The sequence below is a fragment of the Dama dama genome, chromosome 28 (genome assembly GCF_033118175.1).
Source record: "Dama dama isolate Ldn47 chromosome 28, ASM3311817v1, whole genome shotgun sequence".
In the NCBI taxonomy this organism is placed as follows: Eukaryota; Metazoa; Chordata; class Mammalia; order Artiodactyla; family Cervidae; genus Dama; species Dama dama.
In genome coordinates, this window is record NC_083708.1 from 36,053,664 (window position 1) to 36,074,818 (window position 21,155).

Here is a 21,155-nt window from a genome sequence, read left to right on the forward strand (position 1 = left end):
GTCAGACACGACTGAGCGACTGAACTGAACTGAACTGATGACACCCTTCACTCAACACTCATTGACAAAAATTAGGATTTTCAAACTTGGGATGTTTCAATTTACAGCCAAGAAAGCTGGATTTGTATTTATAAATTAAAAAAAAAAAAAGAAAAGAAAAAGAAAACCCAACTGAGATTCCTCAGTAGCTTGTAAGTCACAGAAAACATGGTATTTTTAAAAATTCAAGATCTAGTTTCTTTTGATGATACAACTAGGGTAAAAGGTCATGGGAGTTCAATTAATTTACTTTAAAATGTTCCTTTTAAATGATGTCCAAAGAATAAATCATCAAAGATTAATCAGGAAAGACTTAGTCTCTCCCCCTTGTTGGAATGTCTAGGGATCTGAGAGCAGCTGGTTGTGCCTCTGTTCTCTCTTCTCCTGATTCATTTTGTGTGTGACCCCAGGGAGAGGTCACCACAGGGCCCTAAATTACATGAGCCTGCACATATAGCTGTCACTTTCTCCCTGTAACTTTCCTACACTCAGGAACCTTGCTGAGCACAGCAGAGGCTTTAAAGAACTTGAGTTTTGTGCGCAGGTTTGCTCTTTACAGACCCAGGGTTATTGGTATTTTTACAGTAACAGTGATGTATCTAACGTGCCTAAGCATCTGCGGGGTACAAAGCTGCTGTACAAAGTTACAGGGAATCCCATGTGGATAAATTGTAGTGCCGGTTATTAAGCAGCTTGGAGTCTAAGACAGGAAATAATCCTGCAAACTTAGATCCAAAACAAAGCTCAGTGGTGGAGGTTTCCAAGAAGGGATGCTGACTAGCATTTAAGAAGTACCCACTAAGAGCCAGATACTGTGCTAAGCCGTTTATGCAAACTACCTCATCAAAAAGCCTTAACTCTTTTGCAGTATTATTCTCTCCATTTTGCAGATGATGAAACTGAGGCTCAGAGACGACCCTTAACTTTTCCAATGGGGTATGGTTAGTAAGCAGTAGACCCCAAGTGCAGAATGAGATCCTTTAGACTCTAAAGTTTATTGTGTTTTTTTTTTTTTTTCCCTGTTACTCACTCTGAGTCAAAAAAGGCAAAAAAATAAAATTTAATCCAGGCAAAAGGAAAATATATTTAAAATAGACTTTTAAGTAGAAGGGCTATATCCCTAGTGATGGGTGACAGAGTGACATGCTCTTCCATGAATTTTGTAGGCAGGGTGGGTTCAGGGGATGTTAAACAGTACTATTTGGCTCCACATAGGCGAGCTTAGGGGAATGAAAGAAAGCAAATCTAGATAAGATGGTAAAGTCCAACTACTTTTCTAATTCAGTAGAGGGTTCCAGAAAGAGAAAGTTCTTTCTGCAGATTGCCAATTAGACTGTGAGCCCAGAGGGCAGGAAGGGCATGAACAGAGGTGACCATCTAAGAACAGGAACCAGACGTCATATTTATCTGTGACTCTCATGGTGAAGCTCAGGGCTGTGTAGCTAGTAGATTTGCAGTTTACCTCCAATGAATGACTGCAAGACAAAGAAGGGAGACTTTTCTGCCAAGTTCCTTAAGGAATGTGTCAGGGTAGGTTGTTGAACAGTGGGCAGCAGGGACAGGGACTGGCCCAGCAGAGCTAAGGGCAAGCTTGACCTTTCCTTTGTACCAGCCTCTGGATGAGTGAACTAAACATCATGGCTAGCCTTTCAACAGGTCAAATACTATCCTTTCTGTATGTAAAAATGATACGCTGGAGGGCTGAAAGTTTCAGGAGAGAACAGACAGAAGGTATAAAAGGCAAATATTTTAAAGGATTTGCAAGAGGAGTTTGCATGCAATTGCAAATTGTAATCCTAAACTTGCACATAACTCTTGCAACTCTCAGGAGTTAATAATCCCATGGTTCATACTACCAGGCCTCCAAGCCACCTTTCTTGCATACAAATCTGGTACTTTATGTGGAGGAAGAAAGAACCCTAAATTTCTAAGTTTAAGTTGCTTATTGCTTTGTGGGTTAGGTGACAAGGCAGATAACACTAATATGGTGACTTAACAACACAGTAGATGTAAGTTTGTGCAAAAGCTTGGCTTCAAGGGCTTTGCAAGCTGTTAACATGCAGATTAATTTCAAACAGGAAGAGGCTAAAATATGTGGCAGAACAGTTTTACAAAATTAATGCTTGGCTTTATAAGCAGATAAAAGTGAGCCCGCTTGCAGCCTGTGCAAAGAGAAGCAACCCTAAGCTGTGGGGGTGCAGGGTGATGAGAAAGGACAGAAGCTGGGAAGGCAAGATGTAGAGAGGAAGTCAAATCTTAGAGATACACCTGTTTCCGGTATGGTGAAAGCGTGGAGTTCTTTATAAATGTGGTAGTCATGAGTGGTACTCATACTAAACAGGAAGTTGTTGGTGACAATTGTTGCTAAGGCTTGATGATATCTTCCACGGGCTCCTATATGCCAATCACAATGCCGTGTGGAGGTGGGCTGGCCACATTTAAAGTAGCAAAGTTCAGGTGGAAAATGCCAGAGACTTTCATGACAGTGTTTTCCCGTAACTGGTAAAAATAGATGCAGAATATACTGACTCTGGATAAGTGTACACCATGTCTGTAACTTTGACATGGGGAGTTGGATGACTTTCCAAGTGTGCCATATTGAATATTTAGGGTTTAAACCTGTAGTAGTATCCTATTAAGAAACAGCTGGATCTGGAAGAGCATCATGATATGGTCAGTAAATGGACCTTTCTGCTGAGTTACATGGGGCCAAATCTATCACATGGTTAGCTGCAGAGAAAAAAGCTATCAACTTCAACATTCAGTGAGGAAAAACATCCATTTTATGAAAGCAGAGTCTTCTACAACGAAAGTATATTACTTTGTATGTTAATACACAATGGGAGCTAATTACCATGTTTGTTCATAAAACATGGGATGCTTTCATTTCATTTAAATCAAAATATAAAACTAGTATTATGTTTTTTGAAATCCCCCCAAAAAACAATTCAGTGTGAAAAGCTAAGTGTACAAATAAGATCATGTTCAATAGTTTTTCCCTTTCCATCCTCTTATTTTCTAATATAATCTTAGAAATGATTTCTATCTTCAAGCTGGAAACTTATGCTAAACTCGGGAACAAAACACAACAGCTTCTCTTTCTCTCTCCCTCCCTCTCCCTCTTTCTTGGTTTCATAGCTATACACCTAAATGCATTCCCAAGCACAACAAAGCTAAACCCAAGAAGAAAGCTGATTTCTTAGAAAATTCAGGTTCTACGATCAAGATTTTGGTCTGCCACCAAAGCACACTCATGTGAAAATGTGAGGTTTGTTTGTCTTGGCTTCTGTATAGGAAGCTTTCAGGTATTAATAAATGGTGGATTAAATTCATTATTCTTCAACTGTGAATCTGGTAATGCTAGGTTGAGGGATTTGGTGAAGTTTTGTCCCTCTGCCATAATTACTCTGATTTGCCAAATCTTCACTAGTCCATCCTAGGCTACACTTAAGTGAAGAAATCCTGCAGTTATGATGGAAGGACCTTGGCAAAAATAAAACAAAATGAAACATTTTCCTTGTAAGCTGAGTTCCCTTTACACTCAGCTGCAATTTCATGCCTCTGAACTGTGGTTTCCAGCTAATGATTCTTAATAGAAGAACAGCAAAAGTGGAAAAGGAAGACACTATCTGAAGGTCTCGTCGTGTCTTAAGTTTGGAATGGAGAGAGTTGTGGATGAACCGGCTGACATGCCTTTACCTCACAAGTGAAGAAACTCTAGTCCCAAATACTTAGGAGACTTCACATAAGGACCTCATAAGTAGCAAATTCAGAGAACCTAGTGGAGAACCCAACTCTTTTGCTTCATAATTCAGAGTTCTGTCACTTATGTCACTATGATGCAGAAAAATAAATTTGTCATTGCAAAATAACAGAACTCTCTCGGGAAAGGGAGAGAAATTTACGATACAGCAGAAAAACTAGTGTGTCAGGCATCAGGCATCATGCTGCCAGGGAGTTTCGCTGATCACCTCTATGCCTCATGCCCACTCCCAACCTCTGCTCTTAAGTGTTCTTGCTCCTCTCTCCTCTCCAGGGGTATTTCTTATTTCTTTATATAATCATAACAGCCATATGCCCAGAAGCCTGTTTTCTCCACTAAATGCTAAATTCATTGAGAACATAATTTTTAAAAGAATTTTAGATGAATAGTGAATAAAGAAAATTATATATATAATTTTATTTTTTAATTTCAAAACAACAAGGATAATAACGCCAACCTTGTAAGATTGATGTGAAGTCCAGATATTATGCAATAAAATATGTTAAGTGCTTCACATAGGGCACTTAACCTTGTCAAGTTACGTATTAGCAGTTCAATAACATGTATTGAATGCTTACTCATTCCTTCTCTTAGAACTGTCAAAAACTGTTATAATCCACATGCTATGACTTCACTTTTAGAATCCGTTGATTAAGAAGAGATAAATGGATGGATGCGCTTTCAGATGCCTGATTTTGCAATTCTGCAATCTCCCAAGGATCCCTAAATCCACAGGTTGGAAATCTTGTGCACTTCAGATTTTTCCAATACCTCAGTTCAGTTCAGTTCAGTCGCTCAGTCGTGTCTGACTCTTTGCGACCCCATGAATCACAGCACGTCAGGCCTCCCTGTCCATTACCAACTCAAACCCATGTCCATCGAGTCGGTGATGCCATCCAACCATCTCATCCTCTGTTATCCCCTTCTCCTCCTGCCCCCAATCCCTCCCAGCATCAAGGTCTTTTCCAATGAGTCAACTCTTTGCATGAGGTGACCAAAGTACTAGAGTTTCAGCTTCAGCATCAGTCCTTCCAAAGAACACCCAGGACTGATCTCCTTTAGGACGGACTGGTTGGATCTCCTTGCAGTCCAAGGGACTCTCAAGAGTCTTCTCCAATACCACAGTTCAAAAGCATCAATTCTTTGGTGCTCAGCTTTCTTCACAGTCCAACTCTCACATCCATACATGACCACTGGAAAAACCATAGTCTTGAGCAGACAGACCTTTGTTGAAAGAGTAATGTCTCTGCTTTTTAATATGCTAACTAGGTTGGTCATAACTTTCCTTCCAAGGAGTAAGTGTCTTTTAATTTCTTGGCTGCAGTCACCATCTGCAGTGATTTTGGAGCCCAAAAATATAAAGTCTAACACTGTTTCCACTGTCTCCCCATCTATTTCCCATGAGGTGATGCGACCAGATGCCATGATCTTAGTTTTCTGAATGTTAAGCTTTAAGCCAACTTTTTCACTCTCCTCTTTCACTTTCATTAAGAGGCTTTTTAGTTCCTCTTCACTTTCTGCCATAAGGGTGGTGTCATCTGCATATGTGAGGTTATTGATATTTCTCCTGGCAATCTTGATTCCAGCTTGTGCTTCTTCCAGCCCAGCGTTTCTCATGATGTACTCTGCATATAAGTTAAATAAGCAGGGTGACAATATACAGCCTTGATGTATTCCTTTTCCTATTTGGAACCAGTCTGTTGTTCCATGTCCATTTCTAACTGTTGCTTCTTGACCTGCATACAGGTTTCTCAAGAGGCAGGTCAGGTGGTCTAGTATTCCCATCTCCTTCAGAATTTTCCACAGTTCGTTGTGATCCACACACTCGAAGGCTTTGGTGTCATCAATAAAGCAGAACTAGATGTTCTTCTGGAACTCTTTCTTTTTCAATGATCCAGCGGATGTTGGCAATTTGATCTCTGGTTCCTCTGTCTTTTCTAAAACCAGCTTGAACATCTGGAAGTTCTCGGTTCACGGATTGCTGAAGCCTGGCTTGGAGAATTTTCAGCATTACCCTACTAGCATGTGAGATGACTGCAATTGTGCGGTAGTTTGAGCATTCTTTGGGATTGCCTTTCTTTGGGATTGGAATGAAAATGGACCTTTTCCAGTCCTGTGGCCACTGCTGAGTTTTCCAAATTTGCTGGCATATTGAGTGCAGCACTTTCACAGCATCATCTTTCAGGATTTGAAATAGCTCACCTGGAATTCCATCACATCCACTAGCTTTGTTCATAGTGATACTTTTTAAGGCCCACTTGACTTCACATGCCAGGATGTCTGGTTCTAGGTGAGTGATCACACCATCGTGATTATCTGGGTCGTGAAGATCTTTTTTGTATAGTCCTTCTGTGTATTCTTGCCACCTCTTCTGAATATCTTCTGCTTCTGTTAGGTTCATACAATTTCTGTCCTTTATTGAGCCCATTTTTTGCATGAAATGTTCCCTTGGTATCTCTAATTTTCTTGAAAAGATCTCTAGTCTTTCCCATTCTATTGTTTTCCTCTATTTCTTTGCATTGATCGCTGAGGAAGGCTTTCTTATCTCTCCTGGCTATTCTTTGGAACTCTGCATGAAGGGCGTCATAGGGATGAATAAATGATAAATATGTAATCTAAGACACACAAAATGGGAAAGAGTTCAGTTCAGTTCAGTCGTTCAGTCAGGTCCGGCTCTTTGCGACCCCGTGAATGGCAGCACACCAGGCCTCCCTGTCCATCACCAACTCCTGGAGTTTACTCAAACTCATGTCCATTGAGTCGGTGATGCCATCCAGCCATCTCATCCTCTGTTGTCCCCTTCTCCTCCTGCCCCCAATCCCTCCCAGCATCAGGGTCTTTTCCAAGGAGTCAGCTCTTCGCATGAGGTGGCCAAAGTATTGGAGTTTCAGCTCAGCATCAGTCCTTCTAATGAACACTAGGGGCTAGGTTTTGTTCAACTTTTGAAGTGCTGGTTACGCAAACTGCAGTCGGACATCATTGTGGAGAATTAGGCCCCTTCTGTTGATCAATGCCAGCTGCAAGCATTGCAGTTTCCAGTGTATCTCATCAGTTTACTGAGCGTACTTCTCAGATGTAATGGTTTCCCTGGGGATTCAGGAGGCTGTAGTGGATCAGATGGGCAGCAGACCACCAAACAGTGACCATGACCTTTTTTTGGGTTCAAGTTTGGCTTTGGAAAGTGCTTTGAAGCTTCTTCTTGGTCCAACCACTGAGCTGGTCATCTCTGGTATTCATATACTCTCCACTTTTTATCACACATCACAATCCAATCGAGAAATGGTTTGTTGTCATGCAGAATAAGAGAAGATGACACTTTAAATCCATGATTTTTTTGATTTGCAGTCAGCTCATGTGTGCATGCGTGCCAAGTCATGTCAGTCGTGTCCAACTCTGCGACCCTATGGACTGTAGCCCACCAGGCTCCTCTGTCAATGGGATTCTCCAGGCAAGAATACTGGAGTGGGTTGCCATGCTATCCTCCAGGGGATATTTCTGACCCGGGGTTGAATCTGCATCTCTTATGTCTCCTGCATTGGCAGGTGGGTTCTTTACTGCTAGGGCCACCTGGGACCCACTTAAGAGCTTTTTCACTTTTCCAATTTGCTTCAAATGCCAATGACCCCGTTGAGTTCTTTGGCAACTTCTCATGTAGTTATAAGATAATCAATTTCGATGATACACTCAATGGGTTGTTGTTAACTTCCGGCCAGCCACTGCACCCATCATTCTCAAGGCTCTCATCTCCTTTGCAAAATTTCTTGAACCATCACTGCACTGTATGTCTCTTAGCAGTTCTTGGGCCAAATGTGTTGTTGATGTTGTGAGTTGTCTTTCCTGCTTTATGACCCATTTTGAACTCAAATAAGAAAATTGCTTGAATTTGCTTTTTGTCTAACATCATTTCCATAGGTTAAAATAAATATAAAATAGCAAGCAATAAGTCATTAGCAAAATAAACATAAAGCGAGAAGTGTGCATTAAAATGATGTATAACATAACCACATTTATTTAAGGATAGAGTCCAATGTCAAATGGCAGATTTCAACAATGCAAAAACTGTACTTTTGTGGCACCAGTCCAATATTTGTTGCCTTCAATACAGTCATTTCCCCTGTTGGCCTGATAATGTTTCTGAGTTCATCCCATTTCAATGTAACTTGGGTAAATTCTCATTAGTGTGAGCTGGCATTTTTCAAAGTGCAGGTAGCCTGTCTATAAATGAGTTATAAAATCAAGATTTCTTTAAATTAGTAGAATAGAGTAATATTAAGAGTAAAATAGAAAATATGTAACTGTACTACACAATAAGGATCATTTGCGTTTTATGAAACTTTCATTTGTGTGTTATATATGTATTATGAAACATATTTACCCATGTGCTGAGTTGGGGTGTACAATGTATTTTTCACTGTGATCATATCTCAGAAACTTTGGAAGCTGTTGTATCTGTTTGGCATCATGGTGCTTTATTTACAAATTTCCCTGGGATGGTGACATAACTCTGGCCAGTGAGATGTCAAAGGAATTCTGATGGGGAAGGTTGGACATGGTTAGGGATACAAGAGGAGATTCTTCTCTCAAAAGCACAATGCAAAGTCAAGCTACTGTCCTTTGTTTCAATGGATGTTGTTATATCTGTACATGCTTCCTGAAACCGAGGCACCAGCTGGCAAACACAAAAGAATCTCACTTGAGGTCATGTTGAACATAACAGAGTGAGAAGAGGAAGGAATATGGGTCCTAGGTTTGGTCTTAAGCCATGATATTAAACATTTCTAGAACTATCCTACTTCTAGGTTTGTTATATGAAATAATGTTGGGTTGGCCAAAAAATTTGTTTGAGCTTTCCATAACGTCTTGCAGACAAACTTGAATGAAATTTTTGTCCAACTCAATACATCCTTTTACCTTTTAAGCCACCTGAGTTAGTTTCTTGTTACAGCATAAATAACCCTGAGAGATAAAGACAGGTTATTTTAGGAAGTAAAAGTAAATCAAACACTCATGTAAAGGTCTGGTGGAAATAAAGTCCAGAAAGGCACTCTGCATCAGATCATGATGGATTTTGACTTCCAGGCCCAAACATTGGTACTGACTCAGTATAGGCTTATAGCTGTGAATATGGATTTAGAGTGGTCTGTGTAGGCTCAATCTTTGTTTTCTACTTGTTAACTGAATTACCTTGGGAAAATGATTACTTTAAGCAGCAATGTTAGAAGCTTAATGTGGCGTCATTGTCCAGGGTGGACTGAAAGTTGGAAGAAAATTGGTGTTAGTGAGTCTGGTCAGAAGACTGGTGTGATGGTCCAGTAATGAAGAATGAGAGCTATACTCTGGAGATGGTGAAGGAAATACATAGGAAGGGAAGGATAAAGGAACTTCTAAGAAGCTGGACCTGGTGATAGACTGCATATGGGAGATGTGGCTGAGGAAGGAGTCAAATCTCGCCATATGATTTCAGCGCTGGAAGTCTGGAGTGGGGAAGGGATAGGGAGGTCTAGTGTGGTAAGAATAGGGAGTGGGCAGGGGAAATGACTTTCCAAGATCCTCTTTGTGAGTTTGGCACTCTATTTGGTTATAACTCCTCATCTGAAATCTTATTTTATGTACAATGTGCCAAAATTCTGAGAAGTTAAGGAGCTTCTCCTAAGCGACATAGTCAATGACAAAGCCAAAATTTAGTCCCAGGCCATTTTTACTTCAAATATCTTGAGAGCCACTCATGACCAGGACAAGAAATAGAAAAATCAGGAGGAAATGAAAAAGTTTTAGTGAGAGACAAAGTTCAAACTATAGATGCTTAATACAGATAGGGAATAGGGCTTAAATAGAGATATTTTTAGAATGATGGCTTTTTTAATTGACAATGAAATATGGAGGGAGAAAGAATAGGTAAGTACTAAAGACAGAGAAGTATGAAAAATGACTTGGAGGACAATTAGGATGGTCCAGATATAGTGAATTCCAAGGGAAAAGTATGTAGCAAGAGATGAGGTTCCATAATGATGCTGCTTGAGAGATTAAGAGTGTTAGGGGCTGAGAAAAAGGTACAACAAGAAGTGGCTTTTTTTTTTTTTTTTTGTGGCTTTCAGACAAGAGATCCCAATAAGTTTGGCAAACATATATGCTAGATTATAAGATATATGAGTTAGTGGAGGAGGAATTATGGACTATTAACAAAAGGTCTCAATGGTAAGAAAAGATTTAACAAGAAGGGGGACATCTTTTCTTGTTTACAGTAGAAAGAAAAGAAAATAAGTTGAAGATAGCTTAAAAAATAGCTGAAGGTGTCTAGAGAAAGAGTTAAGGAGAGAGAAAAGAGGAAGGAGGAGGAGGAAGAAAATGAGATAGAGGGATGAGGGTAAGAGAAGGAAGAAAAATAAGAGTGAGTATGGAGGTAATCTGTATGTAAACTGCTTTGTAGTCCAAAAGATGTAAGTTCAAAGATGAGTAAGTAGTTATCTACAGGACAAAGGAAATTGCAGGCTATGACTTTTTCCTGCAACACCTAATGCCTTCAGGAGAAAGTGAGGAGAAAATAGGTTTTGTAATTTCCAACCAGTGACTCAGGAAAATGGTGCAAGAGTATTAGTGAAAGCAGCACTGAAGTGATGCTGGAGTTCATTTCCCAGCACAAGTTCCAAAGGGAACTTCCCAAAGAAAGAGTTCAGAGTTCTAGCCATGGCTCTGCTCTATTTAGTTGGGAGGTCTTAATTTCCCTCCCTTTTTTTTTCAATCATAAGGACATCAGTTTCTTTTACCTATATAATGGAACATATTGGCTATGGCTCCTTATGATTTGTTATAATTTCATATATAGATAGATAGATGACAAGAAGATGACACCAATGATGCTGGTGATAAAAAACAATATTAGTTATAGCAACAGCATATAAAAATTATTTGTCTCTTTCTATGATGGGACAGACATATTTATAGTTTCTACCTACATTATCTCATTTAACCTCCCATCAACCCTATGGGATTTCTATATTTACATCCAGTTTACAGAAGAAACTCAGATATAGTGATTTAGTTGCCTAAAGTTAACAACCAATAAGTGACAAGGCCAGAATTCAACCTAGGTAACCTGACTTCAGATAAAGAATTTTGAAAATAGCCTTCTATTTTGCCATGTATTATTACAAGATAAATTAAGTCTTACATTCTTAAAACCTGGTGTAAACAAATTTCAACAGAGGATATGTTTCAAGTTTATTTATTTTTATTACTAAGGCATCTGTTTTGCAGATCCCATTGACTCTTGACTCCATGGTGTTTCCATAGTTTTGTTTGTTTTCCCACTTAGAAAACAGCACCTCCCATCTTCCTGTAGCTTCTTAAGGAAGATAAATGTCTGAAGTTGTTTGGTATTTGTTTCTGTGAGCAGCAGCATAGTTGATCTGGGAAGGATGCTTTTCCTCTAATGAGCAGCATTGGCAGCTAATGCCTCAAACTTGTTGGCTGACCCTGAGCCGATGAGTATCAGGCAAAGATGATGAAATGGAAAGGAATCCAGATCTTTTTTGACTTACCATGGGGTTACATCCCAATAAACCTATTGTAAGTTGAAAAGCATTTAGTACAGCTAACTAACTAAAAATCTTTGCCTCACCTACCCTAAATATGCTCAGAACACTTACATTAGCCTATAGCTGGGTAAAATCATCTAGCAAAAAAAGCCTATTAAAATAAAGTATTGAATTTTTCATGTAATTTATTGAATACAGTTCTGAAAGTGAAAGTCAGAGTGGTTGTATGGTTAGGAAAGTTTAGGAATATATGGGTTTTATTACACTCATGACCACTGACTGACTGGGAGACATAGCTCATGGCCATAGATCAGCATCAGGAGACAATATCTACTGCATATTGCTGGGCCCAAGAAAAGATCAAAATTCACAATTCCAAGTTCAGTTTCTACTGAAGGTATATTGCTTCTGTACCATTTTGAGGTCAAGGAATTATAAGTTGAACCATCATAAAGTTGGGGACCATCTGTATAACTCTTTAAAGGCTAGAGAAAATTCTTCACTGTTTCATAAAAATGAGAATCAAACTTTGAATGGGTTTCCTCAGAGTGTCATTTTAACGACTCTGCCTGCAGTAGTCTTTGGGCTAAATTGCAAGCAAATTGTATAGGGTAGGTGATATTTCACACTAAGAGCTAGCTGTGAGCAGCAACATAGGATTCCAGACTGTTACTCAAAGTCTTAAAAGGCTGTTCCAAAGAGCCCGCAGTGCTTGGTAGGATATCAGTGCTTTCATTACTGCTGCAGTTCTAGAGGCTTATTTGTAGTATCTTCAAACTCAATTGGCTGTGTCTTGGAATTACTGGAGCTACCTGGGAATTTGATCAAAAGAAAGGTTAAAGAAGTTAAGTCAGGTGACATCCTCTGTTAGCATCTTGAAGAAAGCAGCAGGATCACAGCTTAATTACCACATTGTATTTACCTCCCTGGGGGACAGTGCTAGGGACTATGAGACAGTGACACAAGGCTTATATGGAACTGGCTGTCACAGAGTTAACAGGTTATTATCCAGTGCTCTGGATTCGTGGGGTCTGTAACTCATGTAAGGTATTGTCAGATTTTCTTTTCCATTTCCACATAGTCTCTCATACATAGACACAATCCCGGGTCAATGTTCTCCAGGGTGAACAATGGTGTTTTGAGACTCAAAAAATACACATTCTCTAACCTTATTCATGTGTTTTTAAGAGCAGCTTCAACAGAAAAAAAGAAGTTATTGATTCAGAGCCACAGGTCTAGAGGATAAATAGCCAGAGTCATGTGGAACTCAGGCAGGAAGGCAAGTGACGTGGACATCAGCCCACACAGTGGTCTCAGAGAGGGTTAGGCACCCTCTCTGTCTTCAGTGATAGGACTGCTGCCGCTGCTGCTAAGTCGCTTCAGTCATGTCCGACTCTGTGCGACCCCATAGTCAGCAGCCCACCAGGCTCCCCGTCCCTGGGATTCTCCAGGCAAGAACACTGGAGTGGGTTGCCATTTCCTTCTCCAATGCATGAAAGTGAAAAGTGAAAGTGAAGTCACTCAGTCGTGTCTGACTCTTCACGACCCCATGGACTGCAGCCCACCAGGCTCCTCCGTCCATGGGATTTTCCAGGCAAGAGTACTGGAATGGGTTGCCATTGCTTTCTCCACAGTGATAGGACAATTCAGGTCTAACTGAAGGAAAGTCAATGGTAATCTCAAAGGACCTCAGTGATGTGGAAACATAGCCTGGCTTTTCCCATGGCAGTGCTGCTTCCTACTTCAATTTTTGCTTGCTCTTAAAATATGCTTGTATTTTAACATATTTACATATGTTACAAGGGGATCTTCCCAACCCAGGAACTGAACCAGGATCTCCTGCATTGAGGGATTCTTTACCCACTGAGCTATCGGTGAAGCCCAGTTAAAATATGTTTGTTCAAAATCTATTTCCACACTTTTTTTCTAAGGGTCTACTCCCCATTTTTGTCAAAAAAAAAAAAGTACTCTCTTGTTAAAGTCTCAAGAGTCCCCTGGACAGCAAGAAGATGAAACCAGTCAGTTCTAAAGGAAATCAATATTCATTGGAAGGGATGACGCTGAGCTGAAGCTATAATACTTTTGCCACCTGATGCAAAGAGCTGACTCATTGGAAAAGACCCCAATACTGGGAAAGTTTGAGGGCAAGAGAAGAAGGGGGTGACAGAGGATGAGATGGTTGGATGGCATCTCTGACTCAATGGACATGAGTTTGGGCAAACTCTAAGAGATAGTAAAGGACAGGGAAGCCAGACATGCTGCTGTCCATGGGGTGGCAAAGTGTTGGACATGACTTAGTGACTGAACAACAATGTTAGACAGGATGTAAACATACAAAGGACTTGACAGTAGCTCTTGAAAATCTCACTCAGAATGAGTAGGAATGCTGTAGGCTTGCTTTTTTTTGACATTTCGGTCATTCTTCTGACTTGTCTTACATATTAGATTTTCATAGATGTTAGTTACTTTGATACTATATGGAATTTACTTAGGAATATCATGTTTTCATACTCTGAAATTCAGGCTAAGCTTTCTTTATAATGTATTAAATATTCTGAAATCAATATTGTATTTCTGCCCCTACCCTCCTCACCTCCTCCCCTACCCCCCCAGCTGCCCCCGGCCAAGACTCTTCCAGTAGATTGATTTGGGCCAAAAGAGTTTAAGTCATGACTGAATGCCCTTCCTCTCACCTTGCCTCCATACGTGACATGTCAGACCGTAGACCCAAGCTAGATAGACTCTAGATTGTTGCAGTCCTAAGATGGACCTTCTAAAATTTTCCAGTCTTATGTTAGCAGAAAATCTCATATAAACATATATTTGTACCACATGTTTTAACTATTTTTTTTCTAAATCTCAATACTTTTGCTTTTCAGTATAGTTACTATCATAATCCCCCTGTGAAGACAGAGGCTTACTTTGGTTATGGATGTCTCCTTGATGTATTTTTAAAAATATTGATCACATTGTAGCACTTCTTTGTTTAAAATTCTTTATTGGTTTCCCATTACATTGGGTAAAAACCCAAATTATTGCCATGGGTCTAAAGACCTGTATGATGTGGACTCTGCCTCATTGGAGGCCAACATCCTGGTCTCTCGTTCTTCAGTCAAAGAGGCCTCTTTCTGTTTTTCCAAGCTCTATCCCTCCTTAGGGTCTTCATACCTTTTGGTCCCTCAATCTGGAATGCTCCTTTGCAAGGATGACTTCCTCTTATTTAAAGGTCACATTTTCAGCTACATCTTCCCCAACCATCCTATTTAACTAGATTTCTTCCTCTCTTCCAGGGGCTCCATCCCCGTTTTCTGTATTTCAGCAACAACTTTGTTTCCTTAAGAATACTTATAAGAGTTCATTTATCATGTTTATTGTCTGTCTTCTCTGCTTAGCCATGGGATCTATGAGGTCAGGGGCCACATGCTTGGGATATTCCTAGGGCTTAGCAAAGTACATGAAACATGGTAGATATTCAACAACTATTTGTTGAATGAATACATGAGGTTGGGTAGGATGTGATGATAAATGTATCACATATTTGTATCCTGGGTGTGGAAGAACATAAAGAGGCAAAAATTAAACAGTTGAGTTGAGTCCAGATGATAATAACCTTCAGTAGTATTCTTTTTTTTTTTTAATTTGGCTGTGCTGCAACTTGAGTTGCAACTTGAGGATCATTGATCTTTAGTTGTGGCATGGGGAATCTAGTTCCCTGACCAGGGATTGAACCCAGACTCCCTGCATTGGGAGCACAGAGTCTTAGCCGCTGGACCACCAGGGAAGTTCCTTCAGTAGTATTCTATAGCAGGTCAGGAGGCTAATTTCACCTACTGTGTATTTTAGAAAGATTGATCTGGCAAAAGTACAGCCAGCTTGATTTTAGTAGAAAAATAGCCTCAGGAAGACCAGTAAAAGATGGAAGAGACTGAAACTAAAAAAAGTGCTTTAGACAAGGAGCAGTGTTGATTAAAAGCTTTGATTTATTGAAGCAGGTAGGCAAGAAGGAAAAAAAATAACTTCTTTTGATGGGTATTTTATTCAGAATATAAGTTTTGGGAAGGATGTTAGGGAAAATAGAAGGAAAAAAAATATTCCTTGTTTCAATTCTCCATCATGAGGAATTACTTTCAAAGATATGACTTAATGTAGTTCAGCATCATTTCAGTACTTTTGTTCCATGGAAGATCTTCTGGTCACACCTGGGATAAAAACCTTGAACAGTTATTTAATTTTTAAAAAAGATCCTCTAATGTCTCCAAATACAAAGTCATATTAACTGAAATGTACTGATATTTGATTTTGGAACCTTTTTTTTATGGAATGCTGTAGGGAAGGAAGGCTAGGCTGTGTTTCTTTGGGAAAGATGTTCCTGGTGGGATATAGGATTTTGAGTTGTGTTCTCCTAGGATTGAGTTGTGGCTCTTTCCTATAATAATTGGATAAATTTGGGAAAGTCATTTGACCACTCAGAACCCTATTTTCTGATCTATAAAATGGAAATGGATCATACACTAACTTACAGTGAATACTTTTAAGCTTGGAGCTACTTAATAAACTCTCATGACCAGGAATCACAGATACTCTGCAACTCCATCTTACCACACAAATCTACATGTCAGCATTCTAACTTCTGTTTTCCAGAAGTTAGTGGAAGGGGATTTATAGATATGAAGGATGGAGAGGAAGAAGATAAGAAATAGGAAAAAATATCAACTAGGAAAAAATGACCAGGGAATGGTAGACTAGTAGTATTGGGTTTGTGAGCTGTATAATTGCCTTTGCAATTAATATCATCAGGAAATTGTTAGCACCAAATAGTAAATGATCAAATATTGTAATTTGTAAAAAAAAAAAAAAAAAAAAAAAAAAATTGGTGGATGGGGGCAATTTTGTGAAGCTATAATAATTAGGGAAGGAAGGAGAGAATCTTCCTGTTACGTTACTGTTATTGACAACAATTCTATTGCTATGAGGCAATGGTTTCTGAACTTTTCCTGCGTCAGGGACTTTTTGGAGTCTCTGATAAGAGGAACAGATCCTAGAAAAATTTCGTGTATATGTGTGCGTGCTAAGTTGCTTCAGTTGTGTCTGACCCTGTGTGACCCTGTAGACTGTAGCCTGCGAGTATCCTCTGTCCATGGGGTTCACAGGCAGGAATACTGAGGTGGGTTGCCATGCCCTCCTCCAGGTGATCTTCCCAATTTAGGATTGAACCAGCATCTCTTGCATCTCCTGCACTGGCAGGCAGGTTCTTTACCACTAGCACCACCTGGCAACCCCCTACCGTGTATATATTCAACCCCATTTTTGTCTACAGATCATCTGAAATCTTTTTAGAGAGGTGGTGATCCATGGATACCAGGGTGAGAGATCTGGCCATAAGGCAGAAATTGAACTTTCTTTCTATATCACCCTGTTTTCTATTTTGTTTTGTTTTCATTTAATTTTCAGTGGGATTGTTTCCCTGGGCCATAAGCAATCATGAGGGGCCTGGCATTGTTCTAGGAACTTCCTTAACTGTTAACAGCAATCCTGCAGGCTGTTGGGCTTCCCAGGTGGTGCAGTTGATGAAAAGCCCACCTCCCAATGCAGGAGACAAAAGAGATGCGGGTTTGATCCCTGGGGATCCCCTGTAGTAGGAAGTGGCAACCCACTCCAGTGTTCTTGCCAGAAAGGTCCCATGGACAGAGAGCCTGGTGGGCCACAGTCCATGGAGTTGCCAAGTTGGACACAACTGAGCATACACACACAGTAAGGTTTGTGGTGCTTTTTATGAAACATTGACTAATAACCAAGTCAAGTGTTTTGAATTGTTCCTAGATGAGTCTGGGGAGCCTGATTATAGGTTCTAACAGGAGACCATCAGCTGCTTGATGCCTTTCACAACAGATTATAATGCACCCCCTGGTCAAGGCTGCCCTTTGCTCTAAGGTACACCCCTTAGTACTACCTGGGCGGGAACGACTGCGCAGTACAGAGGAAGAAAGATCACTCTTAGAGTCCACATTCAGGGTACCTTACAATGTGTCAGACCACTATTAAGCCCAAGGTGTGTGGGTGTGCATGTATTTTTTAAAAAATACAAAGAGTTTTGCTATTCAAGTTGAAAGAATGACCAAAAAAAAAAAAAAGCCAAAGTTTTTTTGAGATCAGAACAATTTCTCAAAGATTTGATTTTCCAGGTCATTAGAATTTCAATTCCTGATCTAGAAAAGAGATGCGTAGATCTATATTTATTCTGGTATCTCTTACAGTAATAGATATTTAACTCTGATAACACTGGTAATCAATTCCCAGGAAGCAAGCTGTTTCTAGAACATCAAAAATTGCACAAATATTCTTTAAATAGGCTTCCCTCGTATCTCAGCTGGTAAAGAATCTACCTGCAATGCAGGAGACCCTGGTTTGATTCCTGGGTCTGGACGTCCCCTGGAGAAGGCATAGGCTACCCACTCCAGTATTCTTGGGCTTTCCTGATGGCTCAGTTGGTAAAGAATCTGCCTGCAGTGTGGGAGACCTTGGTCCAATCCCTGGGTTGGGAAGATCCCCTGGAGAAGGGAACAGCTACCCACTCCAGTATTCTGGCCTGGAGAATTCCATAGACTGTATAGTTCATGGGGTCGCAAAGAGTTGGACATGGCTGAGTGACTTTCACTTTCATTCTTTAAATAAGCTAAGTGTATTGAAATGGTGATTGAAATGCTAAAATTGAGGGATTCTGGGTTTATGATTAGTGCTAATATTTGAAGCCATTTTACAGAAGTGCATATAATTGGAAAAGCAGGTTTGGGTAAAATCAAAGTATTTATTAGTAAAGTTCTCTGAGATACTTAGATGAAAGACATTGTAGAGGTATAAAATACCATTATTATCATCATCATCATTAATAGCCAGTCTAGTACTCTAATGATTTTCTTGAAGTTGCTTTGTTGGTTTTCTATGCATTAACATTTTGGACATGATTGCAATTAAGACATTAGAAACTAATGATTTGGGTTAACTCTGGGAATAAGAAGAAAGCAAATTAAGCAAGCATCACCAAACCAAGAAACTCTTTAAGATGAGCAAATTTTCCATGCCTTAAGAGTACTTTCATATTTTTACTTCTAAAGCTACCCTTTCATATAAATTAACATCCCAGAATGGAAGGTTGGTTATATCAGAGAAAAACAGAAATTATGCTAGATCTCATAATACAAGATAACTCCAGTATTTATGGATAATATGATAGTTCAGGTTGCATTAAATTTGAATTTTAGCAAATCATGTAGAAAGAAATGACATTATCTTGTCTAAAGTCAGAAAACCCAGTGACTCTGAAATTGGTTCTTGGAAATAGGTCCTTATGGTTAGTTAATGTGTTTTGATGCTATCTGGGTGGTGTTCTGGAAAGCAAACTTGCTTTTTTATGCAAAGAAAAACCAGATTTCAAATATTTTCATAATTCTTTTACTGAACATTGATATTTTGCTCTACTTTCAATTTTTTTGTAGACATAGCCATTTCGAATGATGACGTGTTCAGATAAAATAGTAGTTTTCCTGAAAGAATGATTATACCTCCAACTAAAAAATCAGACTTGGAAAAAAGAAATAGTCAGCAATATAAAGAAGCCAATATGGCTTTTAAAGGAAAGTTTTGAGTCACTAAAAAAGAACCAGATAATTCCTATTAGTTACAAAGTGATTTTTAAAAACTATGTTAGAAGAAGCATAAAAAAACTGAAAAAAATGTTGCAAGCCATCTTTCATGAGCTTCCTTGTTATCAGGTCTTGGATGGATGATTTTACTACTCAAAAGCTGCATTACAAGTCTTGACAACTAAACTCCAGTAGAAAAAAGAAAAAGGTAAGTGGAGCATATTGATAAAATAAAATTTCAAATTAAACAATGCTTAAAGGAAAAACTCCACCTTCAATTTAAAAAATTGTTTTAAAAAGACTTTCAAACATAAGCCAAAGCATTTTCCTACTTTAGAAAATAAAGTCTGTGTAGTCAAGAGTTTCTTTGATCATTGAAATGTCCAGAAGTATCTAAGGATCATTATTTAAAAAATAAATTTTATGTTCAAGACGGTAAATCTGTTGCAGCAGTGTTTTTCAAATTGGAATGTTCTAATGTATTTTTCAGTGTGTGTAAGTTCTATGAGAACTTTTAAAAATGATTTTCTGTTTTCATTTCACTAAATTAAAAATGTATATGCAGTGTACACCGGATCACCTAAAGATTTCTGTACAGACTCAGGATTTCTATTTGTGTTACAATTGTTTCAATGTTGCAAGATCACCTAAGTAGTTAATATCTAATTCTTCATGTCCTGTGACCAGTCTCATGTCAAAACAGGAATTGTCCCAAGATAGCCATTGAGATTGTTTTTGCCAGTTGTAACAACAGAACTTTTCTTTTACAATAATGAATTACAATAGGAAAACCTTTTTATGGACTAAGACTAAGCTTTTTAACAATTCGTGATTGTTTATCTGATATTATAAAATTGGAGTCATGAAGAAACTAACAAGAGTGAACTTACTACATAAATGAACTTTGTGTTTTTTGCTATGTAGAGTGCTATGTCAAAGGTGATTTAACCATAATTGGTTGGAGACAAGCGGTGGCAGTTTCCCTTTTCACACAGAAGAGCAGACACGTGCAAATGAATAGTGCCTGAGAGGACGCAGTCAGAATACTCACCATATTCAGGCCAGGAGTAAACGTCAGGGGTGGATCTGTCTTGTCTTTGTATGGTGAGGTACTTGCTATTGTTCATTTGCTAAGTTGTGTCCGACTGTCCCTCACCATCTCCCAGAGTTTTCCCAAGTTCATATCCACTGAATCGGTGATGCCATCCAACCATCTCATCCTCTGTTGCCTTCTTCTCCTTTTGCCGTCAGTCTTTCCCAGCATCAGGATCTTTTCCATTGAGTCGGCTCTTCGCAGCAGGTGGCCAAAGTGCTGGAGCTTCAGCTTTATCATCAGTCCTTCCAATGAATATTCAGGATTGATTACCTTTAGGATTGACTGGTTTGATCTTCTTGAGGCAACTTGTAAACGTTCAATATTAGTAAATGCAGAATAAAATATAAGAAAAATAAAATATTTTTAAAATTCAGTGAAATTTGTTTTTTTTTTTTGCATTATTATATTTTGGGATTTACTATTGCATTTTACCAATAATGGATTGATGGTCAAGATAAGTTAATGATCAAAAGTCTCCCTTTTGATTGTACAATACTGAAGGTTGAAAAAACTGATATAGAGGAATTCAATTTAATTTAGACTCACTGTTGAACAAACTGTCAAAATTATTTTTGAAATAAATAGCAAAGCTTGATAACAGCATCTTCCCTCCTCCCTCCCTCCCTTCCACCCATCCTTCTTCCCACCCTCCCTTCCTTCTTCTCTTTTGATCTATCTCACCCTCTCTTTTCTCTTTCCTTCTTTCCTTACCCCTTTCTTCTGAAAGTGAGAAAAGCAAGATAACACCCAGCTATTAATTCTGGATAACTGAGATATTATTTATCAAACTAAAAGAATTTCTAAAACAAATGTCATGTACATTTTCTTTTTCCTTGAGTCTTTAAGTATCAAGAATGGTTTGAGTTTCAGGACATTTGGGCCATATTTTTTCCCCTACTGATTTATTCAGATCATACTCATGTGGAGACTTAGCAAGTTGGTATGAAATTAGACCCTAATGCTGGGAAAGACTGAAGGCAGGAGGAGAAGGGAGCAACATAGGATGAGATGGTTGGATGGCATCACTGGCTCAATGGACATGAATTTGAGCAAAGTCTGGGAGAGAGCGAAGGACAGGGAAG

At 39.1% G+C, this 21,155-nt stretch overlaps 1 long non-coding RNA gene across 1 annotated transcript in view; it reads left to right on the plus strand.

Annotated features, from left to right (window-relative positions):
- Positions 1 to 20,364, plus strand: part of LOC133048118 (uncharacterized) — a 201,394-nt gene extending 181,030 nt beyond the window's left edge. The window contains exons 2-4 of the long non-coding RNA XR_009690957.1: positions 19,107 to 19,185; positions 19,902 to 20,086; positions 20,229 to 20,364. This is a non-coding gene — a long non-coding RNA (uncharacterized LOC133048118). The remainder of the gene's footprint in view (positions 1 to 19,106; positions 19,186 to 19,901; positions 20,087 to 20,228) is intronic.
- Positions 20,365 to 21,155: the final 791 nt, after the last annotated feature.